We start from the raw sequence: 5,555 nt of genomic DNA on the forward strand, positions 1-5,555 counted from the left end.
ATTTGAAAACATAAGCGGCTTCTCTATCAATCATTAACGTCTAAGATTTTTCATCTCACTATAGAAAAACACCTTGTAGTACGTTATAACTATGATTCAAATCGTCAATGTTTAATTAATCTATTGAACGTCTTGCCACTACACTATGTTCGAATCCATACTTTCTTAGAAGGAAGATATCATGAAGGATTTCGTCCTTAACAAGGGTAACACATGCAAGGGGAAGACAATCAATGAGGTTTCTGCACCCGTTAAGAATAGCTAGGGTAACACATGCAAGGGGATGAGACAATCAAAGAGTTTTCGCACCCGTTGAGAATCAACCCCTGGTAGATATATCAATGGTAACACTCTTATATAAACCATTTGTGCTAGTCCGTATGGACAACTTCCAAATAATCTACAAAACTTAGGTTTCTGGTGCTATTTGTTTATTATATTCTTTTTTAAGGGTACGGTGTATTGTTACTTCCCTTCTTGCACAAATTCATTAGCATTAGCTTTCTTGGTTCCTTGTCAATCTCGGTGAGAAAAGCAATTAGTTTTAAATTTAAACTTAATTTAAAATAAATCAAGAATAATAAGCTAAATTTTTTAAAAATTAAAGTATTTTAGATTTTTATATTTAGTAATTTTTTCTAAAAATATGACAAACTAAGATATATTTGTACATGTCATAATTAAATAAACGTTAAAAAGTTAAAATTTATTTAGATTTTTTAATAAAAAATCATTAATTAAAAACTAAAAATAATTTAAAAATCTATATAAATATAATTTATATTTTATCGAAAGTATACATATTGAAGATATAATTTATATATTATAATTTATATATATTCTAAAATAAATATAAATGTTAAGAATTAGTGAAGATATTATATTATTTGATTGGAAAAAATATAGCGAGACAATTTCAATACGCGGCCCAAAAGCCCATACGCAGACTTTTTTTTTTTTTCGAGTCACCCGCCTTCCGCCTCTCTTTCTTGTGCGATCTCCGGCAGTGATCGATGGAGTGCTGAGAGTTGTCTCCTGGGGTTCGACGTCCAACACCCCCCAATTCCGATCGGTGGAGTGGCGGAGACCGGAGAAAGAGGAGGGGGAGATTAAGGTCTGCCTTGCTTCGCAAGTAAACGGTTTTTGCTGCAGCATCATGTGGATCCGTCAGGGTCTTGCTTTCCTCAGGAGACTGCGACGCCCGGTGCAATTCGCGGCCCCGCGAATGCATCATCCCACGAGCACGACCGCTTCGTCGAGTAATCTTCTGCCGGTAGCTCCGGGAGTACGCAAACTGATATGTATCGTCGAGGCTAGTGTTCGACACTATCTCCGTAAACGATATTGCTCCGCTACGGTGCTAACGGATAGCAGCAACTCGTTCCCAAGATACAACGACGATCGCCTCGGAATAGTAGCACTCCAAATTCCGAGACCGACGAACTCTCTCGTAGGCTTTTTGGACTCCGAATGCACTAGATGAGATGAATGCACAAGGAAGACTTGAATCGATGAATTCGATGAGATTTCCATCATCTGGAGGGTTCTATTTATACTAGGTGAAGAGGTTGAGTGAGTGGATGTGACCCTTGGACGAGATCAATCTGGACCGTCAGATCTGGAGGGTTGTAACCCTTCATATAGCCCTTCTTGATCTCATCCATCAGATCTGAAGAGTTGTGCCCTTCAGATCTCGCCTCTTGTCATCAGCCGTCGGATCTGAATCTCTTGATCCATTCGATCTGACGCTTCAGATCAGGTCTCATCACAGCGGTCAGATCGTGACTCTTCGCGATCCATCGCTCCAGATCGCATCACAAGCGATCCATCACACCTCTTTGATCAACGGTTGCCATCTGTTCGCCCAATCAACAGTCCAGTCATCTCTTCTTGCCCACGTGGATGCCACACAGGCATTGCCATGTCAGATACGAGGCTGACACGTCACCCGAGTGCCACGCAGGCACCGCAATGTCCTCTGGAGCATAAATTTAAGCTCCTCAATGCTCCTCGCGACGACGCGAACAAAGTGCGAAGTGCAAAGTGCGCCTACAAAGCGCCCATTGCGCCCATTGCGCACGTGGCGGGTGGCGGGCTCACAGGTGCGAGCACCTGCTCGCCCATGGGTAGAGAGCACCTGTGCTTTTTGTGTTAACTCCATTAACACAGCAACACATATAAGGAAACTTTAGCTTGCGCCGGTTAGCGATGTGGGACTAAAACCCCATCTTTTCCTTAACGTTATTTTGGACACAACTTTAGCCAATTAATTTCTCATTCACCCGTAATCGGTTTTGAGCAAATTAATAGTCTAGATTTATCTACGCGAAACATAGATTTCGATTTTGAAGTCATATCAGACTTCCAACGATCGATGGCACCTTAATTTTGCCTTGCAAAATCATATCCAACATTCTTGTAAATAGTGAACTACATAAAAATGAGGTTTTTGTTGCCCATAAAGAATATTGCAAGCTTTGATGCCGAGAGTTATCTCTATTTACCTTAGTTCTTCTTGGATAAAACCATGCTGGTCGATTAAGATGTGCGTTCAAGGTGCATAGGATGAAGGAATGGACTCTATCCCTAGTCCGCCCTAACTGAGCAGGCAAAAACAAGTTAACAACCATCTCGAGGACTTCAAGGAGACCTAGATGTTATCTCAATTCAGTTAGATGTGGCTTTTGTGTTCTGTAGTTCAAATAGAATTGCTGCATATGCATACATCCAGGAAAGAGACCACTGAATTTCGTATTAATTCTTTTCCATTTTTATGCCAACCTAGGACACAGCGAGGCACATCTTTTGAAAAGTTGCTATTACATATTGTTAGTGTGATGCATCATTAAATGTCTTGGAAAATTTCTGAAACATCTGTTGTTTTAAAGCAATTTTCTGAAAGATGGTATTATTATTATTATTGTTTTTTTTGTGCATTTAAACTGTTATCTTTTTGTCAACGAAGATGGTTATAGTAGGACAATTGTTTTTCTTTATATTGAAAAAATTGTTTAATAGAAATATATGCCTTTGTTCGATTTAATAAATGTTGGAAATGTTCTTATCATCTAACAAGAGTTTTTTTATGTTTTTCACATGAGACATTTTTAATGCAATGGTTTAAGGTCTGTACTTATGTAGTTAGGTTTTTAAACATACTCAGTTCTTGTTTTCCTTGAAGTCAAGTTAGTGGCGAACTTCTGTAATGGACACTGAGCTACTAATCATTCTTGTAGGTGTAAGTCAATATGGCAATTTCAATTCTGGTTTTTCCTGGGATAAACACAAGTTGGATTTGATGTTGGGAATTATCCTATCTGGACAAACAGGTACAATACCACATGTTTTGATACCACGAGTGTTCTTAATTTTCCTGTTTACTGAATCATTGAACCTTAAACTTGATGAATATCACATACTTTCCTTCTTATTCAACTTTCTTGGAACTCTTATGTTTGTCATTGCCTTTATTTTTGAGCTCATTATAGGACAAGTACTCCTGGGATGGGAGTTTTAGGATTTTGTGTAAAGGCTATCAGACTTCTTGTTCAAATCTGAGGTTGACATATTTTGGCCTTATTTAGAGTTACTCTGGGGTTTTTTCTGAAGAATGATCACACAATTTAATGTTTGTGCAATGTTTTGGCCTTTGGCAGACCATTTTAGGGACCAAAAGTTCCTTTACACTGAACTCTGCAAGAAGATCAATTCATATACGAGGACTTCTATTATATATGTGCTGATCAGGCTTATATCTGTACTGTATGAGTCATTAACATTGTTGGGGTGATGAAGAGTTAGCATACTTTGATAACTTAAGACATGGGTCAAGTAATAAAAGGACTTTAACATTCTGAGTAAGTTTACTTTGTTCATTTCTTGCAGTATACCGTGTTGAGGTGTAAGATAAGATTAGAAGTTCATCAAGGAATTTGTCTTACTGTTTCTGAATCATATTAGAATGTAGAAAGCACTCAGACATACGGTTAAAGTGTTTTATGAGTTAAATTTCTTATTATTGCTCAACTATAACCTTCAAGAACTTTTATTTACATACAAATACTTTATTTCAATGAACAAAATTCACTTTTTCTATGATAAGATGTACACAGTTTGGCTTATGCTGCTGAGTTGGTGCATAAACGAATTGTACATCGAGGAACCTTTTTGTTGATGTTTTTGATGAATTAATCCCTCGATATGGCCTTGCCGACTAAGGTTAAATCAGCATAGATATGCCTGGATTAATTTTGTACATCCACCTTGACTAGCCCTTGCTTGGGCAAATTCTATCCTTTTCTAGGTATCCTAAGATTACTGAATTACAAGGAAGCATGTTTTAGATAATATTTAGATCAAGACAGGTGGAGGGAACCTTAATGTGATACTAATTTGTGTTTGTCTTTGTTTCTTTTGGTATATTATATTAGATACTAGGAAATGATTCAGCAGTTGTTTGACCAAGTTGATGTGATGTTCTCTAACAATCTCTAGATTATCAAGCGTGCTGTGTTAAATATGTAGTGTGGCACTTGCGATTACTTGGTTTGTTAGTGTATGCTAAATATTTATGTTCTCATATGAGTTGCCTTATCTAATCTTCAGTTGTGGTTTGACAGTATTTTTTCTTGGGGCAAATAAATTTTTTGTCTTTGCTAAGATGCTTCTGTGGTCGAAGCGTTTCCTGAGAATGGTCAAGAGCAAGCACATATTACTGGTTTGCGTCGAATTGAAGATGGATCTGTAATTTCAAATACTCATACGACTAAGTGGAGAATATTTACAGATAACGGAAGGGAACTGTCTCAGAAGGCATGCAAATGATTCTTCTTTTTGCACCTTTGTTTGATTGCAAATATTGATATCCTATAGTGAAGTCAAACCAAGCATCAACCTTTTGTGTTCATACAATACTGGACATGAGCTGTAGTTCAGTGTGATGGACTTAAGTAGCAGTGTTGGTAACTGGCATTTCATCCATTTAATGTTCTGATGTTTATTCTTTGGTGTTATTTTGCTGCCAATTTCACCACTAATCTGCATGTATATGTAGCATTTTAGATTGTGAATTGATAGAGAGAAACTAGGGCCTTATTTTCTAAAAATATAAAATGTGTTTTTTTTCCTGTTGCTCCTTTTATTTGTATAGGCCCACCTTGTTTCTTTCAAGATTTGCCAAGAGATTTTTATATCTATCAAACATTTTGTGGCTTCTGTCACAAATCAACCAACCTTTGGGACTTCGATATCAGAGCAGTCATAAACAAGCAAACAGTTATTTAATAATGCAAATGATTTACTTTCTTCCGGTGATATTTTTAACCTTGCGTATAGCTCACTCAATGGATAAGATTCATGTAGCTAACTCCAGCTACTTGGGAGAAACATGTCTTGATTATGATGATAATGAAATGAAATTACTCCCTATAGTTCATTGCCCACTTTAATCTTATATGTTTGCAGGGAAAGCTAGATGAGGCTGAGAGATTCTTCCAGGCTGCATTAGAGGAAGCCAAAAAAGGATTTGGGCAAAAGGATCCACATGTTGCATCATC

General features: G+C 37.3%; 1 long non-coding RNA gene across 1 annotated transcript; it reads left to right on the forward strand.

Annotated features, from left to right (window-relative positions):
* The first annotated feature begins 1,078 nt into the window (after positions 1-1,078).
* On the forward strand, positions 1,079-4,635 carry LOC141820339 (uncharacterized). The gene is made up of 3 exons (XR_012601128.1): positions 1,079-1,259; positions 3,237-3,329; positions 4,620-4,635. It is a non-coding gene; the product is annotated as an uncharacterized LOC141820339 (long non-coding RNA).
* Positions 4,636-5,555: the final 920 nt, after the last annotated feature.

The sequence above is a fragment of the Curcuma longa genome, unplaced genomic scaffold (assembly GCF_044706935.1).
Source record: "Curcuma longa cultivar G26 ecotype Majalengka, Jawa Barat unplaced genomic scaffold, ITB_CL_G26_1.1 utg3290_np1212_1714210_RagTag, whole genome shotgun sequence".
Classification (NCBI taxonomy): domain Eukaryota; kingdom Viridiplantae; phylum Streptophyta; class Magnoliopsida; order Zingiberales; family Zingiberaceae; genus Curcuma; species Curcuma longa.